Genomic DNA, 17,811 nt, shown 5'->3' on the forward strand with positions numbered 1-17,811 from the left:
ATAGATAGATAGATAGATAGATAGATAGATAGATAGATAGATAGATAGATAGATAGATAGATAGATAGATAGATAGATAGATAGATCTGTGAGTAATAAATATGCTAAAAACACAGAATTCTGGAACTGTATTCAGGTGAAGCAGAAGAGCTCTAGGCGAAGCTACAGGCTACTTAGCTAGCACTTTTCCCGCATGACCATCAAACAAAAGACGACAGTTTAAAAAAAAAAGGGGGGGCAAGTTATGTCTCGCTCAATCACTCACGCTGAGCGATATCGTCACACTGAGGCCAAATGTATCGATTTCTGATTCCCGGCCAAGATAAAATAACCGCGACATTACTCACGCTCTGACACTTCATAAAAGACGCTCCAGATAGAAACCAGGCGGGGGATGAAAAGGTAAAACTTTAAAACGGAAATAAGAAGATTAACATGACACTTAAGGACGTTTGATTATAATTAGGCACGCACGATCATTATCAGAGGAATGGTTATCCAACCAATTTGTATATCCACAATTTTTCAGGACCAGAACGGAGACAGGACCCACTTGCGTTGCGTTTCTCACAAGTTTTATTGGAAGAAAGGGAAAGGGTTGACCCACGATCCGGTGATTGCTGGACGCAGGAAGCAGGTCACACGCGGAAGTGGAACTACTGTGGCGAGCGATGGCAGTGTCGGGAACAGAAAAATGGGTCAGAAGCCGGGACAGGAGAGCAAAAACGTGGTCGGGGTCGGAAACGAGTCGTAAGCCAGGAAAGGAGAGTAGACGTGGTCGGGGACAAAAGAGGTCGAAAGCCGGGACGGGAGAGTAGACGTGGTCAGGATCAGACAGGAGCAGATAATAGGTGGGAGTCAGGGTCGAAAAAGGCTTGCCTAGTGTTAACTGAGGTTCGCAGACGGACTGACAAAAGGGGACAGATAGGAGTGGGTTTAAATAGGGACAGGGAGCCAATCATAGTCCGAGGCAGTTGGCACAGATAATAATAATTCATATCGGTAATCATGACACAATTTGGATAACTATTTTTCTTAATATAGCTACTAACGTGTACAGCTAAAATAATCCAAGTTGATAAGAATGAGTAATATAGTTTTCTTAGCCAGGCATGTGTGACATCCAGGATCCGAGGACTTGCATATAGTCTGTTAAAAAAAACGAAAAATTCTTATAAAAATGAACATCGTGTCGAGAACAGAACGGAAACAGGACCCACTTGCGTGACGTTTACCACAAGTTTTATTGAAAGAGAGAGGAAGAGCTGCGCCCACGATCCGGTGTTCGCTGGGCGTGGGAAGCAAGTCGCTCTCATACTCGGCTTGTGATCCGAACACGGAAGTGGATCTTCCATAGCGAGCGATGGCGGTGTCAGGGGCGGAAAACTGGTCGGTAGCCGTGACGGGGAGAGCAAAAACATGATCGGGGTCGGAAACGAGTCGTAAGCCAGGAAAGGAGAGTAGACGTGGTCAGGGACAAAAAGAGGTCGAGGATGGGTGCCACCAGGCTGTACTTACCCAAGACATACCACAGGAGATGGAGCCCCTTTGACCCCTGTGGTTAAGGGATCCAAGCAACCAACCAACCATAGCAACAGACTAACACAGAGCCAAGGGGTCAGAGTGTTGAAATAGTGATTAGGGGAGAGTTGTGATAGGAGGGAAATCTTGATAAGTTGCTGTGAGGAGAAAACCCCCGGTTCCTCCATGTTATATGTCGAAATGTCCTTGGGCAAGAAACTGAACCCCTAATACCTCTGATAAGCAGGTAGTTTCCTTGAATGGCTTACGCTGCTTTCAGTGGTTGAGTGGGTAAGTGTGAAGCACATTGTAAAGCGCTTTTTTATTGACTTGAAAAGCAGACCGTTTACATTTACATCACCTGTGGCAATATTTTTATTTGTTCCAATGACTGGTCAAATACTGCACACTGGGAATTTAAAAAAATTGCAAACCCCAATAAAAACGTAAAGAAAACCGGCTTCTTGATTATTTATTTTCCTTTAAGTGTGTAAATAAAATAACATTGGCAAAATACTTTTCGAAAAGTGACGTCACGAAAATGGATACGAACTTTGTACTGCGCATGCGTTGAAAACTTGGAACCCAGATAAAATAACATAGACAAGCTTCTTAATTGTTATTTTCTTTGAGTGAGTAGATTGGGAAACAATATTGACAAAACTGTCAAGGAAAATTATCTTTGTGTGCTATTTAGTAAAAAGACACACGAGGGGGATGTTGTGCAGTGATGACTTCTCTGAGGGGGATGATGGATCATTAGCGTGATGCACTGAATGTGCCTCGGAAATATTGCAACTTTTACAGAAGATAGCGTTTCCCATATTTTGTTTTACTGTAAAACTTAGTTTACCTTCGGTAACTTTGTAAAGTGATACTAAATTAGTAAATATTAGAATCTGAGAGTGAGTTTTCAGGACATGTTGTCTTGATAACTGGAAAGCAGTCCACGTCGAACACGGAAAAGTGGACTACGAATATCCCATAACTCCCGAACGCATCACCACCCCCACTTCCCTCCACGCCGGAGGTGATTAGGGCAAGCCGAATAGGAACCAACAGTATCCCGCTTTTGGACGTGGCCGGAGGACGACGAGTCCATCCGGAGCTCCATTCAAAAGCACCGAGAAGATAAACTCACTTTGGCTTCCGAGACATTTTCTACTTTCCGAGACTACCGGAGTTCCCTCCGGATTCGCTCCATTTGACTTTTTTTGGCGAAGTGGAAAAGAAGAAAGAGTTGACCGGTGAGTTCGGAAATCCAGCTGTGTCGGTTGGGTTTAATGCTAACGACTTTTGTTGTGTGTGTGACTTTTATTTTCTTTTGTTTTATTTTATTCTTTAAACTTTTGGAGTTGTAGTAAAGAGAAGAACATGTTTTTTTTCTTCTCATTCATTCCGCCCTGTACTGTTTTCTATGTCTTAGGAAGAACAGAAGGATGAGCGAGAATTCGTTTGTTTCGTCATTATTTTTCATTTTAAGTGTCTATTCAAATATATATTCATATTTATTTCAATATGCTGGTCAATATTTTACATTTAAGTGCCAATTAAATGAGTACACAAGTTCTAGCCTCTGATGATGTTTCATCTAAGGTGAGGCGAGCCATGTGAAACTGGCGTTCACTCGGGGATGATTCTGTGCACGATTTGCTGCTTATTATTCTTGTTTTTATTGGAAGAAGAACTGGAGCGCGTGTAGTTTTTTCATCAATATTTTTGTTTCGTCTTTTAAGTCTTTGCGATACATCTCCAATTGAAATGTTGGATTTCTTTCTCTTTTTGTGAGTGACTTGTTTACAAAGTGCAAAACTTAAAACTTTTTAGTCGAACTCGCGTGGACCAGGCTCATTGACGATAGTTTTTTAAGTTGTTTTTGTTAATATACTGTTCAATGTTTTGCATTTCAGTGCCAATAAAATGAGTGAACAAGTTCTAGCCTCTGATGATGTTTCATCTTAGGTGAGGCGAGCCATGCGAAACTGGCGTTCACTCGGGGATGAGTTCGTGCACGATTTGCTGCTTATTATTCTTGTTTTTATTGGAAGAAGAACTGGAGCAAGTGTAGTTTTTTCATCAATATTTTTCTTTCGTCTTTTAAGTCCTTGCGATACATCTCCAATTGAAATGTTGGATTTCTTTCTCTTTTTTGTGAGTGACTTATTTGCAAAGTGCAAAACTTAATATATAAAACCTTTTAGTTGAACTCACGTGGACCATGCTCATCGACGATAGTTTTTTAAGTTGTTTTTGTTAATATACTTTTCAATGTTTTGCATTTCAGTGCCAATTAAATGAGTACACAAGTTCTAGCCTCTGATGATGTTTCATCTTAGGTGAGGCGAGCCATGCGAAACTGGCGTTCACTCGGGGATGAGTTCGTGCACGATTTGCTGCTTATTATTCTTGTTTTTATTGGAAGAAGAACTGGAGCAAGTGTAGTTTTTTTCATCAATATTTTTCTTTCGTCTTTTAAGTCCTTGCGATACATCTCCAATTGAAATGTTGGATTTCTTTCTCTTTTTTGTGAGTGACTTGTTTACAAAGTGCAAAACTTAAAACTTTTTAGTCGAACTCGCGTGGACCAGGCTCATTGACGATAGTTTTTTAAGTTGTTTTTGTTAATATACTGTTCAATGTTTTGCATTTCAGTGCCAATTAAATGGGTACATAAGTTCTAGCAACTGATGATGTTTCATCTAAGGTGAGGCGAGCCATGCGAAACTGGCGTTCACTCGGGGAAGAGTTGTGAAATGAAATGATCTGCATTTATATAGCGCTTTTCAAGTCAGTGACTTCCCAAAGCGCTTTACATTGTGCTTCACATTTCCCAATAGCGGCCGTGATCTGTGCAGCCATGTAAGGCGCTAACCTGCTTATTGGGGGTATTGGGGGTTCAGTGTCTTACCCAAGGACACTTCGGCATGTAACACGGACAAGCCGGGATTCGAACTGGGATCCCTTAATCCTAAAACGATCGCTCTACCTCCTGAGCTACTGCCGCCCCAAAAATGCAAAATGCAAATAAATGCAGATCATTTCATTTCATTTAGCAACAGCGGAGTGGTTGACGTCACACAATAGGCCAAAAGTTCGACGTCCCTGCGGCAGATGGAAATCTTTGTGCCCAGGGTTACACCACCTCGTGTCCACGTAGATAGCGAGTCCACAACCTCTCTGCTTCCCACAGGCTTTTGTGTCTCTGTCTGCCCTAACAGCGCTGAAGCCGGGTAGCTCCACGTTAGTGCCGGGGATCCTAGACGTGAGCCACGTTTTCGTAAAACACAGCAAACTGCACTCCCTGAGCGCTTTGATGTTTTTCACCAGCACAGCCAGTTCGTCGGTCTTATTTGGTAGAGAGTTCACATTTACCATGATTACGGACGGTACCGAAGGCTTATAACGCCGCTAGCCTCTTAGCCTTAGCTCCGGCTCTGCAGCCACGATAGGGCCCCCTCATCACGCCGGCACGAGAATTTTTCAGGGCAAGGAGTCTATTCCTCGAATAGACGCATTTTTGTGCGTTAAAACCCATAACGATAGAATAGAAAGTAATCCAAAGTGTAGTAGTAAAACGTGATGAAAAACACAGAAGATAGAAGCAGACAATTAAAACAATAAATCACAAAAAGAGCGAAATAACACAGAGCTGCAGGAAAGGCTGCCGCTCGCGGCGGCGCCTATGATGTTTTACAATACCTTAATAAACTTGGCCAAAAACCGGGATGGAAAAATTTGTTATTTTGCACCATTAGCTAAATAAGGTACAATATAAAATTGTAAAATAGTGAAATGCATATCTGTACATGCAAATTTTAAATGTCTTTATATATTAAAGTCTTGTAAACAGACAAGAAAATGGATAATTCATCACATCCACGACACAGCATCATCTCCAAACAGAAGAGCAGCTTCAGCGACAAACTGCTGTCACAGTCTTGTTCCACGGACAGACTGAGGAGATCATTTCTCCCTCAAGCAATAAGGCTCTTTAACTCCACCCGGGGAGTAAAAGCCCACGCTAAACCCCACCCCCACATTTGCATTTTACCCAATCTTTTTTACAGTGTGTTATTTACATAGCACTATTTAAATTCTCTATAGCAAAACGTTATATTGGGTATTTGTGTATTCTATGGCTTTTATTTTATTATTTTATTTTTCAACAAAAGAATAGGTTGGAAGTGTGAATTTCCCTACGGGGATGAATAAAATATCTATCTATTTATCTACATAATAAGTAAAACTGCTAAAAATGTAAATAACACAAGCAAGTTCATTGTACTTTGAGTAAGGTGGTTGCTAAAAAAAAACCAAATTGCTTGCATCTGCTGAAACGATAAATCTAAACTGTTTTTTGTTTTTTTTATAAATAAATATTTTTAGGGCATTTGAGCTTTTAATGCACAAAACAGTGAACAATGACTAATAATCGTTAATAGGAACGAATTAATGATGATTTACGCCATAATAAAACAGACCGAATGTTACTCACAAAGTAAGTGTTTACAAATTAAAACCTCTCAACTTAAGTTAGCTATGTAGTGTTAACATGTAAACATTAGCCAAAATCGAGAGAGCGGCTAGCAAAAACAGCGGGAGCGAAATGACTTTTGAGAAAATGTCTTGATGGTAAAAACTAGACAGAGGTCCCATTTCCTTCTTTTTCGTGAGTAGAAATGAAAACTACTGCATTGTGGACTAATTTCGCTTCGAATAAAAGACAGATTTGCAGGTCTCAGCTGACCTGGGCGAAAAATAGCACTTAAAACTATATTTTGAGTTTTGCACTTTGCATAAAAAAATTAAGTTCCTAGAGCAAAACCTGAACCCAATCTCATCATTCAGTTATCATCTCATTTGCTGCACCGCTTATCCTCAGTAGGGTCGCGGGGGTGCTGGAGCCCATCCCAGCAGTCATCGGGCAGTGGGCAGGGGACACCCTCAACTGGTTGCCAGCCAATCACAGGGCACACGGGGACAGACAACTCACTCGCTCATTCGCACCTAGGGACAATTTGGACCGGCCGATTCACCAGAAATGCATGTTTTTGGAATGTGGGAGGAAACCGGAGTGCCCGGAGGAAACCCTCGCAAGCACGGGGAGAACATACAAACTCCGCACAGGAAGTCTGGAGCTGGATTTGAACCCACGCAGGAGGTTCCCAATCATTCAGTTATTTTTTCAAAAACAAAATGATAACAAGCCGAGTTTCAACAAACTCATCCTGAGGGAAAGCCAGCTTCACACCGCTCGCCTCACCTTGGATGTCATCAAAGATGATAACAAATGTGTTTTAATCAATCCTTGGCACTCTGTTGCAGAATATCGACTAACATACTAAAACAATTGTTTTACTTGAGTCAATGAGCTTAGCCCAAGTCAGTTTAACTTAAAACTTAGATATTTAAGTCCTGCTCTTAGCAAAAAGTTGCTCATGTTACCAAAGCAGTTGCATAGAGAACTGAATGAGAGGTGCATCGTGTAAGGACACCCAAGCAAAAGGACAAATCTAGAAAAACAATGGGGGAAAAAAAAAAAAAAAGTTACTCACAAAAGCAGTTGCACAGAGAAATGGTGATATAAATCCAAAATTTCAATTCGATATGTGTTGCAAAATGACTCTAAAACGGAACACAAATAATGGTTAAAAAAACTGAAAACTAGCTCTTCCTTCAGTTCTTCTTCCAATTAAAACAAGAAAAATAATCAGCAAATTCTGCCCAAACTCATCCCAGAGTGACCGCCAGTTTCACATGGCTCGCCTCACCTTAGATGAGACATCATCAGTGGCTAGAACTTATGTACTCAATCAATTGGCACCCAATTGCAAAATATTGACCAGCATATTGAAAAAATAAATATAAATTTTAAGTTTTGCACTCTGCAAGTTACTCATAAGGCAGTTACACAGACATGGAGAAAGAAATCCTAAATTTTCAATTAGATATGTATTGCAAAATGACTCTAAAGAGGAAAAACTGAACACTAGCTCATCTTTCAGTTCTCCTTCCAATTAAAATAAGAAGAATAAGCAGTAAATCCTGCACAACTCATTTCAAACTACAACACAGCACCCCGAGGCCATCCTGTTAATCTGTTAACAAAAAACAAAAGGATACTGCTGGAGGTGTGAATTTCCCTACGGGGTAAAGTATAAAGTATCTATCTATCTATCGAAGTTCTCGGGTCACGTCACAATTTTCACTTCAGTTATTCCCTAATAAGAATGCCGTGCAAGGGCCATGTTTATTCGTGATGCCATCACATTTAATTATGAACACTGAACAAAAACAATTCCAGCTTGGGCTATTTTCCCATTATCAAAGACAAGTCAATATGTACCTTGACAATGTGCGAGTTCCTTTTATCTTTTATGTCACGAAACAAACAATACCTCCCGTCAGTCACCTGGTCTCCTGAGACCATTTATTGAATTTCTGGGAGCTTTTGTTATCTCCATTGTCACCTATACTCCTTAGAATGAAGATAACAAGAAGATAAATATTTGCACACCCCGAACACTCGATTTGATCCTGTCTAGTGCAAATAATGTACATCATAAATTCCTTGTTCATAAATGGTATGATCGAACCTATTATTCCTTTTCAAACTTCTATTGAGACATGTTGATGATTCCATATACCAGGCGGTACAAATCTCAGTTCCTTTGTGTCCTGGCCTGCTCTTTGGCACACCCATGTTGTGCTGTCTCTCCATTAAAGATCCTTTAAATCATTCATGGCTGCCAGGCTGGAATGTGTGGACCCAAACGCAAGTCATAAATGACCAGATTGTATTATTTACGTTGACTTAGATGTGTTTTTAAAGAAAATGCTCAAAGGGTACAGTTCTGGTATGCCCGCGTCCCTGCGTCCTAGACGCATCATTTTTGCTGGGGACGCATTGGGTCAAATCAACGTGCGTCCCCGGGACGCATCGTTTTTGACACCAAATTGTCATTATTACCGCATTACTTTTTTTTTTTCTTTTTAACAAAGATTTACCGCACTCCAAACTTTTCGTCAGGCAGATCCGCCATTGTAGTTTTGGTCTCGCGCCGATCTCGGCAAACGAGATCTCGTTGCTTCGAGAAGACGTCATTGTTGTGGCGGTTGTCGAGTGAAAGAGAAGTATGCCTCCAAAAAAACAGTTGATATTAGGTGCAAGTCAACAAAAAGTAGGTAATTTATTCAGTGTAGGTAATAAGTCGAGACATAACACAGAAAGTAGTAACGGCAATAATTCCGGCACGAAAAAACGGCGGAGAAATTCTTCAGAAGACCGCGAAGGCAAGGAAAACACGTGTTTTTAGCGAACGATTCGACGAAAGAAAATAAACAAAAGAATACTAGCAAGAAAAGGACTTTTCTGCCAAAATGGACTCAATTATATTCCTGGTTACGCTATGAAGAGGATGATGATAATGGATTGGACCTTGAGAAGGCATTACAACTGTGGCGGGACAGTAAACCACGAAGAATATATGAACTGAAAAATTGGAAGTGATAACTGCTTTGTATTACCAATTAACTGTGATGATTAAAACTGCATGAATATATAAATATTTAAGCAATATTATTTTGTATAGTGTACAATATTATGAACTGAAAAATCTGAAGTGATAACTGCTTTGTATTACCAATTAACTGTGATGATTAAAACTGAATGAATATATAGATTTATATTATATATTTGTCGCCGATTTACAATTTTAACCGCGATAACACTAAATTTTGGGGACCCATCGATCTCTGTTGGGACCCATAGATTTTTGAGCATGCGAGTCCCTGGTACCCATCACTTTTCACAGGTAAAATGAACACTGGGGGTATTGAGATGCTAATCTTTCTGAATAGATATTTTGTAGCGCAAGTACTACTCTTCAAAATAGAAAACCATTTTTTTGTCTGGGCCTGGCTGTTTTGAACTGTAAAAATGGCTCTAGAGATGACTATTCCTTGAGAGCAAGAAACAAAAGCGAGCCTAGAGACTAAACTTGGTCAAAAATTTAGGTATCATATATGACCCCGATCTGTCACTTCAAACACACGTGAAGAATATTACTAGAACAGCTTTCTTCCATCTTCGCAACATTGCTAAAATTTGTCCTATGCTGTCTCAGTCGGATATGGAGATTATAATTCATCCCGTCTCGATGACTGTAATGCCCTACTCTCCGGTCTCCCAAAGTCCAAAATCTAGAGCCTTCAGCTAGTACAAAATGCTGCAGCCAGGCTTTTAACTAAGACAAGAAAGTTTGATCACATGACTCAGATTTTAGCTAACCTGCATTGGCTCCCTGTTAGCTTAGGATGTGATTTTAAGGTTCTGTTGGTATTATACAAAATCATGCATGGACTTGCTCCCACATTTGTTCCGGTCCGGAGCCTTTGCTCTGAAAACGCCAGTCTACGAGTAATCCCAAGAGCCAAGAAGAAATCCGCAGGTTGGAGAGCGTTCTCCATTCGGGCCCCGGTGCTGTCGAATGCTCTTCCCCCTGAGATTTGATCTGCAACCTCAGTGAAAATGTTTAAATCTAAGCTTAAAACACACTTCTATTCTATAACATATGAATAACCTATATTTTATGTTGACAATATCTGTGTATTATTTGCCCTCATGTAGGTTTTAGATCAGGGGATGGTTGTAGTCTGTAAAATAATCTGTGGTCTGTGCAGCCCTTTGAGACTCTTTGTGATTAAGGGCCAAACAAATAAACAGGACTTGACCTAAGGATTTTGAGTTTTCCCTTGCCCTCATGTAGGTTTCAGATCAAGGGATGGTGTCATATTAGTCTGTAGTCTGTAGAATAATCTGTGGTCTGTGCAGCCCTTTGAGACTCTTTGTGATTAAGGGCCAAACAAATAAACATGACTTGACTAGAGAAAACGAGGCCATCCATGACCACGATTTTACCCGGCCTCAAAGAAGTGGCAGCTAAATTCTGTTTTCTATAAATAATAAATGTACATTTAATGGTGCTCTGCCATGTCACGTTTGCAGATTTGCTCTGTAATCTGGGTCACAAAGCAAGTCTCATAATGACAGTGAGAGTTCAGGCCAAGCTCATCCATCAGTATCCGATTTTCCCCGATTAAAATCTATATTATGTTATCGCAGTTTGAAATTTGACCAGGTGGTCGGTGGAAATTGTTTGCGAGATAAAATCCGGTAGACTGACGTGCCACTTAACTGTCATTTGAGCCTGCTGTCAAACTCAGAACTGGGTTGACGGAATTGTATTTGTCTCTGGAGTCGCAAATAAACTATGCTAAAAAGCTGTATAACACTGATAAATAAACATAAATCATTATGAAAATTTGGAGCAGAAACTGAACACTATACAGTGACAAGAAAACGAGACTAGGGTTAATTGTTGATTATAACTGTCGTTGCAGTCTAATGCAACAAACGAGTCACACTCTTTCCACTTATATGATTTAGCGCCAGCTATTCAACTTCATGTCAGGACCAGAACGGAGACAGGACCCACTTGCGTGACGTTTCTCACAAGTCTTATTAGAAGAAAGGGAAAGGGTTGTGCCCACAATCCGGTGATTGCTGGGTGGGGGAAGCAGGTCGCTCTGAACGCGGAAGTGGGACTTCCGTGGTGAGCGATGGCGGTGTCGGAAAACTGATAAAATGGGTCGAAAGTGAAGGATTTTATACATTATACTATAAAGGATGTTATACGATTAAATACAAGTTGCATTTATCGAGTGCAATAGAGAATTTCACTGAGTGTGCTTCAGGTCACGCCGTTCCAAATGCGGAATGTTTTGGCTGGGGAATTTTGATAACAGGGCTCTGATGAAGGACGTCAGGCATTGTTTTGACAAACGCTTGGTGTTGTTTTGAGTTTTTCAGACATCGAGGCGAGGGGGTGGACCCCACGTGGGGGGCTTTCCTTGGCACGCCTATGGGAGGAGCCGGCACACCAGCTTGTGGGAAAAAAACGTGGGCAGAGGTAGAAAGAGAGAAGATCGAGAGAGAAGGCTTGACGGAGACTCAAGCGGCACTAATTCGGCTAATTCGGCCATTTATACGATGGAGTTCACTTAGTTAAATTGTTTAAGAAATTAAATCTGCCCCCGTGTGAAAATGTTGGCTATTGTCCATCTTTTCCCATTAAGAAACGAATGTGCATTGTTAGGTGGTGTTTGGTTAATGGAGTCAGATAACCAATTCGAACAATTTGGTAAACGATACATTTTTATATTTAATTCCTAACAAAAGCAAGGAGAGGAGAGTAAACGTGGTCAGGATAAAAAGAAACGGGTCAAAGCCGGGAAACAGGTGGGAGTCAGGGTCGAAAAAAGCTTGCCTAGAGTAAACTGAGGTTCGCTGACGGACTGACAGCCAATGAGAGCAATCAGAATCCGAGGCGGTTGGTGCCAAAGGGGCGGGCACAGGTCCATCACATCGGTAATCATGACACAGGAAGGAACGAATTGTGGTAAGCTAGCTCTGAATTCTCAGCATGTAAACGTTAGCAAAATTGTAGTTAATGGCTAACAAATACTTAAAAGCAGAAGGGTATCATAGCGTTTGAGATCATTTATTGTTGCTAAAAGCTTAGCAGAACTCCTATTTCATTCTTGTGAGCAAAATAGAGAATAAGTGCCCACACTGTGCAAAAACTGGCCCCTGAGTGAAAGCTAGCTTCAAACGTCTCGCTTCACTTTAGACATGACGTCATCACAATATTGTGCTTTCGGAAGCCTGTTTTTGTTTTCCATCACTACCCTAAACAAGCGCACAAGACTGTGAAAAATATTCATCTACATAGAAAAAAAGGTTATTTATATCTTATTTATCAATTATTTTAGAATTTTGTTGCGGCTAAATCTGATCGCATTACTTTTCATTTCATTATTAAGATGCACCTATTGTCATTGTGGTACTGTTTTGATGCAATACAATAAAGCAGCACGGCGGCGCAGTGGTTAGCGCTTGTGCGGCACAGTTCATGTCATGGGAACCTATCGTGGGTTCAAATCCAGCTCCAGACTTCCTGTGCGGAGTTTGTATGTTCTCCCCGTGCTTGCGTGGGTTTCCTCCGGGAACTCTGGTTTCCTCCAACGTTCCAAAAACATGCATTTCAGGTGAATTGCCCGGTCCAAATTGTCCCTAGGTGTGAATGAGCGAGTGAGTTGTCTGTCCCCGTGTGCCCTGCGATTGGCTGGCAACCAGTTCAGGGTGTCCCCTGCCCACTGCCCGGAGATGGCTGGGATGGGCTCCTTTTTTGGGCTGAAAAATTTCCACTGCCAAAAATTAAAATACATTTAACTGACTTGACTATCCTGTAGTCCTGCAGTCCGCTCACGACCACTTAACAGTGTGGTAATCTCCTGAGTTTAATCAATGCTCTCAGGTCTTCTTTTCCCTCTTTGGTCATGCTATTGGATTTTTTTCCCAAACTTCTATTAAAGACATTGTGCTATTGGCTGCCTTTCATTTGAAGTTTTGCAATCGGAATGGACGGTATGTGTTTTCACTGATGGCCAAAGGGCATATCGTTTGTATGTGCACCAATATGTGTTTTGGTGCAGGTCCAAAACGTTTTTAAGTCCTCAAACTCAACTGATTTGTCATGAAAAATGATTCTTGGTTCTTAAAATTATGTCAAATATTGTAGTCACTCGTGATTTCTTGACATTGAGATTAATGCGGTGCAGAGACTTGGAGCCTGAATGCAGATTTGAGAAGGAATTTTTTTTTTTTTTTTCAGATGAATTGTTTGAGGAGTATGTTAGGATAGATTGAGAAATGAAATTGTGAGAGACAGAACCGGAGTAGTAGTGGAACTGAGCAAGCGTGCGGATAAGAGAGTACTCAGCTGGTTTGGACACATGGAGAGGATGGTTGAATGTTGAAGAGGATCTACAGAGCAGAAGTCAATGGAAGGAGACCAGGAGGAAGGCCGCGATTGACGTGGATGGATGGTGTTATGAGTGCACTGCAGGAAAGAGGTCAAAATCTAGTGGAAGCTAAAGCTCTTGTTGGTGATAGGAATGAGTGGAGAGGTGTTGTGAAAGGATAGTGGGATGTTTGGATGGGTTCTATGATGCGGCAGGGGTAAACCAGTGAAAGCTGTCGGGCCCTGCTGTTGAACGGAAGAGTGTGTTGTGACATGGCCGCTCTCTCGTGTCTGGAGGGACGAAAGCATGACCGACTTAGGTGCCCAAATTGTTTGGGTGTTTGGGCATTCGGGTTGGCCATGGTCTAAAACATTTTGTGTGTTTTTTCTACTTTTCCCTTTTTTAATTGTCTTTATTTTTGTATTTGTTTGTCTTGCAGTCGGTCACCCTTCTCGAGGGATATCACTGGGGTAAATATAGATATGTGATGCATTAAAAACTATAAAATGTGCTTTGCTGACCAACAACATGTCTATAGTCAAACATCTGGATTTTTAAATGTTTTTGGTTGCTGTACTGTTGTTTTTATGAACTTCTCTCAACCGAGACACATCTGTTCAAAATCTCTGTTTAAGTTGATTTCCAATATTTTTTTTTGTTTTCATATATTTGACATGGAAGAGCTAAGCTATGAGCCTCCTCAAGCCATTCTGAACTTAAAGATTTAGTTTATTTTAAATGCTGGTCTACTAGTGACCCCAAGAGCCAAGAAGAGATCTTCCCCCTGAGATTAAATCTGCAACCTCAGTGGAAATGTTTAAATCTAAGCTTAAAACGCACTACTATTCTATAGCATATGAGCAACCTAGATTTTATGTTGACAATATCTGTATGTTATTTGCCCTCATGTAGGTTTTAGATCAGGGGATGGTGTCATAATGGTCTGTAGTTTGCAATAGTCCTAGATCTGTGCAGCCCTTTGAGACTCTTTGCGATTAAGGGCTATACAAATAGACTTAACTTGACTTGAGGTTTTTGAGTTTTCCTTTGCCCTCATGTAGGTTTTAGATCAGGGGATGGTGTCATAATGGTCTGTAGTTTGCAATAGTCTTAGATCTGTGCAGCCCTTTGAGACTCTTTGTGATTAAGGGCGTCACAAATAAACATGACAGGACTTGAGGTTTTTGAGTTTTTCCTTGCCCTCATGTAGGTTTTAGATCAGGGGATGGTGTCATAATGGTCTGTAGTTTGCAATAGCCTTTGATTTGTGCAGCCCTTTGAGACTCTTTGTGATTAAGGGCTATACAAATAGACTTAACTTGACTTGAGGTTTTTGAGTTTTCCTTTGCCCTCATGTAGGTTTTAGATCAGGGGATGGTGTCATAATGGTCTGTAGTTTGCAATAGTCTTAGATCTGTGCAGCCCTTTGAGACTCTTTGTGATTAAGGGCGTCACAAATAAACATGACAGGACTTGAGGTTTTTGAGTTTTTCCTTGCCCTCATGTAGGTTTTGGATCAGGGGATGGTGTCATAATGGTCTGTAGTTTGCAATAGTCCTAGATCTGTGCAGCCCTTTGAGACTCTTTGCGATTAAGGGCTATACAAATAGACTTAACTTGACTTGAGGTTTTTGAGTTTTCCTTTGCCCTCATGTAGGTTTTAGATCAGGGGATGGTGTCATAATAGTCTGTAGTTTGCAATAGTCTTTGATCTGTGCAGCCCTTTGAGACTCTTTGTGATTAAGGGCGTCACAAATAAACATGACAGGACTTGAGGTTTTTGAGTTTTTCCTTGCCCTCATGTAGGTTTTAGATCAAGGGATGGTGTCATAATGGTCTGTAGTTTGCAATAGTCTTAGATCTGTGCAGCCCTTTGAGACTCTTTGTGATTAAGGGCTATACAAATAAACATGACTTGACTTGACTTCAGCGCCAAGCATGGAAACTCCTTCTGAAAAGCCATCACTGCGGTTTGTAAAGATGGATTTCCCCCCCCAAAAAACTTGTAATGTATTTGAGACATAGAAATAAATAACACAATACTAAGTCATCAGTTAATTCAAAGTCAACTATCAACGCCAGCAGCTCTTCCCCCGAAGTAGACGTTTCTATGTACTTATCTTTTATGGCACCCTAGCACCAGGCAGCTTCTTTCTTGGGAACTGAAGTCAAGCAAAAAAGTGGAGGAAGTCTTTTTTTTTTTTTTTTTTTTTTTTTTTTTTTCACCCTCCTTCCAAGAACTGAAGCTGTTTCCAAGTTACTGGTTGTTGGACATCCCCAACTGAATTATGTTTTTAGAACTGTGGAAAGTTTTTTGTTGAAAGCCTCATATAATTCGGTCACTGTGTGCATGTGAATTGAGTTTTAAGACCTGTCTTGGATTTTGCTTGTAAATCACGACAGCGGAACCTCGGTTCTCGACCAAAATCCGTTCCAGAACATAGTTCGAAAACCGATTTGTTCGATCACTGAAATCATTTTTCCCATTAAAAATAATGTAAATCGTTTTAATCCGTTCCAACACCTTTAATGTTGGGCTCCGTTCCAACACTCTGAATGTTTAACGTAAACATGAAGCTACCCCAGGTTAATCGTACGTTCGCGTATCGTAATCTTCCGTACGAAAGATTACGCTAACAGGAACGTGTAAAAAAAAAAAAAAAAATCAGGTTGTTTACAAGTCATTTAGCACCCGGGTCTCCACAACAAGTGGTGAGCGGTTCATTGGAAAGGGGGCTCCGTTCCAACACCCTGAATGTTGAGCTCCGTTCCAACACCCTGAATGTTTAACGTAAACATGAAGCTAACCCAGGCTAATCGTATGTTATCGTAATCTTCCGTATGAAAGATTACGCTAACATGAACGTGTAAAAATAAAAATAAAAAAGGATAAAGAAAAGAATTATGAATAGGATTTCTTACCTTTGTGGTGGTCAGCAGAAGGCGCAGGTGGACGGTGGAGCTATCATTTCTTTCTTAAATGCAATAGTTGTACGCACTACTTTTCTTTTTTCACCTGTAGCAACTTTGCTGCTTGCACTGACTTTCTTCGGAGGCATACTTAGGGGCTAAAACATCCGTACGCCGCTCAGCATGGCACCCTAGCGTACGCACTCACGCATTACCGGCGTTCGAACTCAGATTTTTTGACCGACCAGCGAAGCAAGAATTTCCTCAATTTTTGGTCGGACTCCGATTTGTTCGAACTGAGAGGCGTTCGAAAACCGAGGTTCCACTGTGGTTAATAGGGACCAGAACCTTCTGCAATATACAAAAATTACCAAATTCGCCCTTGCATCTTTTCAATATGCACTCAGCAGACCAACTATTACTGTTCATTTTAGGCAGAAAGAACAGATCGACAGGGGATTATTGATCGCGGCCAAAAAAGTGCTGTTTATTGTAGGTGAATGAATGAAAACTTTATTCGAACATCAAAATAAAAACAATATCTCAACAACAAAATAACGTTACATAATATGTTCGAAAAGGGGTAGTAAAAAGCAAATATTTATATTACCTACCCCTTCATCTTCCCCACCAAATACACCAATGATATAACAACAACTGTAATGATATTAATAATAACAGTTATGATATAAGAATAGCAATAATAAAACAAAGTTAACCGCAGTTCTAGACACACTATTCCCAATCTCTCGTATCACTCATACCCGATTTTCTTCATCTCTGTATTCCGCCAGGAATGTTTTTTTTTGTATTTGAATTCGAACGAGTGAATAGTTTGACATCGTTTGATCTCGTCTTGTAAATTGTTCCAAAGTTTGACTCCACACAGACACACACATACTTTTCCTGGTGGTTCTCACCTTTGGGATTATAAATGTAGGTGAGCAACAATAGGGCGCATAGGTGGTCTGAACCGTGATAAAAAGCACTCAGCCGGCTCCTGCTCTGAACAATAGTGGACCGGGGATAACTGATCGCGGCCACAACTGTTAATTTTATTGTAGACGGGGCCAGAACACCACGCCGCTCGACAAAAGTGCCTTCTGCCGGTCCCTGCTTTTTGTAGCACGGCACAGGGAGTTCAGTTTATTATGGGGGAAATACAGTTCCGTCAAAAAGAGCTGCAAGGCCTAACAAAATTGCGCTCTGCTGGTTCCTTGTCTATGCAATATGCGATCAGGGATAATGGTTGGCGTCAGCATGATTGGAGTTCACTTTTTGGTTGACTGAACGGCAAAAAGAGCCACCAGGCACCTACAAAAATATGCTCTGCAGGCGTCTATTTGAAGCAATAGTCGACCGGGGAAAATGGATTGCAGCCGCTACTGCACATTTAAATATTGGTGTGCCAGAACGGCACACCTCCTCACAAAAGTGACTTTTAATGGTCCCCGCTTGGAGCAATATGGATTTAGGGATAATGGATAGCTCCAGCATGAGTGCATTTGATCCAAA

General features: G+C 40.9%; 1 protein-coding gene across 5 annotated transcripts in view; it reads left to right on the forward strand.

Annotated features, from left to right (window-relative positions):
* Window positions 1–2,566: 2,566 nt before the first annotated feature.
* The window catches only part of myo1b (myosin IB), a 141,067-nt gene continuing 125,822 nt past the window's right edge, over window positions 2,567–17,811 (forward strand). For 3 of the 5 annotated variants that reach the window (XM_088352384.1, XM_088352385.1, XM_088352387.1), the window contains exon 1: window positions 2,567–2,768. The gene's annotated coding sequence lies outside the window, so the exon portion shown is untranslated. The remainder of the gene's footprint in view (window positions 2,769–17,811) is intronic. The other 2 variants (XM_088352386.1, XM_088352388.1) reach the window with 1 other exon arrangement.

This window comes from Urocampus carinirostris, chromosome 14 (genome assembly GCF_059441175.1).
Source record: "Urocampus carinirostris isolate Australia breed hairy pipefish chromosome 14, RoL_Ucar_1.0, whole genome shotgun sequence".
Lineage (NCBI taxonomy): Eukaryota > Metazoa > Chordata > Actinopteri > Syngnathiformes > Syngnathidae > Urocampus > Urocampus carinirostris.